General features: G+C 37.0%; 1 pseudogene across 1 annotated transcript; it reads right to left on the reverse strand.

The window, feature by feature from the left end:
• Positions 1–2,978: 2,978 nt before the first annotated feature.
• LOC118150437 (ATP synthase F(0) complex subunit C3, mitochondrial pseudogene) lies at positions 2,979–3,595 on the reverse strand (annotated as a pseudogene). The gene has a single exon (XR_013531738.1). The product of XR_013531738.1 is annotated as an ATP synthase F(0) complex subunit C3, mitochondrial pseudogene (transcript).
• Positions 3,596–3,884: the final 289 nt, after the last annotated feature.

Raw genomic sequence — 3,884 nt, forward strand, 5'->3', positions numbered from 1 at the left:
CTGAGCCCAGGGTTGCAAAGGTCTGTGGTATAAGTATGAGTCCCACGGGATTCTAACTTGTTCACCATTTCCTGGTAGTGGGGAAGTCTCCCCTGGCTCTATGCCCCTCCTGGGTGGGCAGTTGTCCTGTGTGGCTCCTCTCCATTCTCTGTGGGTTGAGTTGTTTCCTTGATGAATCCCAATGTGTACACCTGGATGTATCAGTTGAGGAGATAGGATTTACTCACCACCTTTTATTCTATCCATGAGCTAGTACAGTAGCTGCTTTGTATCAGCCATCTTGAGAAGAATCCATTTATTACCTTCCCCCATCCCATGATCTTACCTTTTGTTTGTCATCCATCATAGGCTGAGAGAAATATGTTAAATAGATATATATTAAATATTCCTGGTATTTTATACATTCCTCTTTATACATCCCTTTGTTCTCTATACTTTTTGCTTTATACATTCTGATGATAGTTTATTTTGTGCATAAAGATTCATGAGAATTAAACCCACATTGTCTTGTTTACAGCTTTTTATCTTGATTTCATACTTCTATGATGTTAATAGCATATCCTTCTTTTTCATTCCCATTTTATTAGTATGTTTTTGTCCATCCTTTTAGCTTCTCTTTGTCATTTTTATCAGTTTTATTGACATATAACTCATAAAATAAACTGAACATATTTAAAGTATATAATTAGCTCATTTTAAATTACATATACATCTGTGAAACCATTTTCTCATGCCTCTTGGTAATCTCTACTTCCAGTCCAATCCTTTCCCACCCTGTCACACGCAATTACTGTTCTGCTTTATTTCACTAAAGACTAAGTGGCATTCTCTAGATTTTTATATAAATGGAATCATTCAGTAGAAAATTTTTGCTTTCTAGCTTCTTTCATTCAGCATAATTATTTTGAGATTTATCCATGTTGTTGCATGCATCATTAGTTCATTCCTTTTATTCCTTTTTATTGCTGAGTAGTATTCCATTATATAGGCATAGCATATTTTGTTTATTCACTTGTTGATCCACATTTGTTGTTTCTATTCCAATGTTGACGGACATTTAGTTTGTTTTGTCCATTAGTAACAAAGCTGCCATGAATATTAGTATATGAGTATTCGCATAGACATATATTTTCATTTCTTTTGGGAAATTAGTTCGCAGTGAACTGCCGGATCACATGTTAAGTATATATTTTAAGAGACTGTCAAACATTTTCCCAAAGTTGTTAATATCTAATTTTACATTACCAGTAGCCATGAATCTTACTTTGTTTGGGTGCTAAATAATTTTGTATTTCTTTAAAGTTTCTTAACTTTGTTCTTTGACACAGTTAAGTTGCTTGGAAAGAAGGTTAACCCTTTGGGGTCTTCCTAATGAATTCTGTTAGGGAAAGACAAAAGCAGTATTTATTCTAGGACTAATTTTGCCCCTTGATTGATGCAAGTCCATTCTGAGGAGTATTCTACCCAATATTACTGAAGTATGAGCTTTTCCAGTTTGACTGGTAAAAAGTGTTATTCCTAGTTCTGTGTGAACTCCAGAGATAATTTTCCCTGACCTTTTCAGATGATTCTTTCCCCAGTCCTGGGTGTTTATCAGTTCTCTCCTGAATATTCAAAAAGAATCTTCTGCAGTTTCCTGAAGTTCTCTCTGTGCAGCTCTCTCTTCTATACTCTGTTCTGCTGATTCTAGCTGTTTTGGTCTCTCAGAACTGCCAACTCGATCTCCACAGCACAAGCACCTGCCAGGTTCTAAGTGAGTTTTCCCTCAAGTCAGTAAACTGGTACAACTGAAGACTTCAAACCAGTTGTTTCTCACCATTTAGAGATCACTGTACTTTGTTGCCTGCCATGGTATGAATGTTTGTGTACCCTTCCCCCAAATTCACATGTTGAAAGCTAATCCCCAATAGTCTTAAGAGGTTAGGCCTTTGGAAAGTGATTACATTATAAATGCAGAGCCCTCAGGAATGGGATTAGTGCCATTATAAAAGAGGTTCCACAGAGCTACATTGTCCCTTCTACTATGTGAGGACACAGTGAAAAGGAGCTGTCTATGAATCAGAAAGTAGACTCTCACCAAACACAAAATCTACTAGTGGCTTGATCTTGAACTTCAGACTCCAGACAGCTGTGAGAAACAAATTTCTGCTGTTTATAAGCTACTCAATTTATAATATTTTGTTATAACAGCCTGAATGCACTAAGACCTTGCCTAAGTTCCAATGCCTTGAACATTATTTTATGTACTTCAGCCAATTTGATCATTTCCAAAAGGGGAGTAAATGTAGAACCTGCTACCCCATCTTATTTCTACTGCAACTCTACACACACATATACATTCATATTTAGCTAAATGTCTTTCACTTAAAGGGTAAATTGTCTAATTTATACATATTGATATGCCATTTTTTGCTTTTGTTGTTTCATGCTATGCTTTATTTATAAGTTCTTTTGTGTTTTGTATTTTCCTATATTATCTACTTTTCCTTTGTTTAATTCAATTGTGTCCTCTGAAGTTGATACACTTTTTGGCTCCAAATGCTATGTCAATAACTCTAATTTTATACAATAAATTTAAGTTTTGGTTTATTTAATTATCAATTGAAGAGAATACATTAGTGACCACCCACTATAACAGATGCAGTAATTACTACATAATACTTCCGAAACCGAAGTTGCCTCCACCTCCTGATTTCAGTTGTTTACGTTCACATTTTTAGCTCTTCTCATAATTGCATATATATATATATACACACACACACACACACACACACATATACATGCATAGATGATGAAAAATCTTATTTCATTGTCTTTTTAAGCAGTTACTATGAAAGGTAAAGGAATAATATATGTAAATATTCTCCCAACTTCTCTCCAAGTTTACAATTGCTGATTTAGATCAGAATGAGTAGTAACATCATTATTTCCATGTCATTAAAGGTCATTGTGGCAGAAAGTGGATATACACCAATATGTTCTCTTTTTTTTTTTTTTTTTTTTAAAGTTTTCATCTTTAATGAAATGACTTTGGAAACAATATACATTTCCATGACACCAATACTACAGTTTTTGGAGTCACAGTAAGATACACAGAATTACATCCGTAATTAATATGAATGCCAACATGTCAAGCAGTAATTTGTTACATGGCAAACAAAATCAAGAAAGCAACCATCAACCAAAAGAGACCCATAGCTTCAGACAAGGCAAATCCCAGGATAGCAGCCACTCCTACTGTTGCAGCACCTGCACCAATAAATTTGGCAGCAGTATCAATGTCTCTGCTGATTGCACTGGTCTGAAACTCCCTCTGGATTAGCTGAGATACACCATTCTGGGCCCCATTAAATACCGTAGAGCCCTCTCCATTCCTAGTCTCTGGTCGAGATAACACTGATGCAGAAATCGGTCTGTATGCAACTCTGGATCCAGCTCGGATCAGAGCGGGGGTGCAGGCGAGCTTGGCGCAGGCGAACATCTTACACTCCTCGGAACCACGCGGCTGGAGGTCTTGGATGACACGCTACGTGGGCTCCTCTCCCGCTTCCTCTCTTCCCGAGAGGTGGCGGCGGCACCGGGTGCGGCAGAGGTCTCTTAGTAGGAACATGGAAAGTCTACATTTCCCAGGCTCCTTTGCAGATAGATTGGCTCATGTAACCAATTCTGCTAAAGGAATGTCAACAAAAATGATGTAAACAACTTCCAGTTCTGACCTCTAGAATTTCACATGAAAATCTTCTCTTTCCGTCTCTCCTGTGTATTTAATTGAAAGAACTGCAAGAAAGTAGAATCATACATTGGAAAGTGCCTTGGATTCCTAAGTCACCATGTGGAGAGTAACTACTAAAGAAAGTCACTAAACTTTCAGCAGCAGACAGTGA

This window comes from Callithrix jacchus, chromosome X (assembly GCF_049354715.1).
Source record: "Callithrix jacchus isolate 240 chromosome X, calJac240_pri, whole genome shotgun sequence".
In the NCBI taxonomy this organism is placed as follows: domain Eukaryota; kingdom Metazoa; phylum Chordata; class Mammalia; order Primates; family Cebidae; genus Callithrix; species Callithrix jacchus.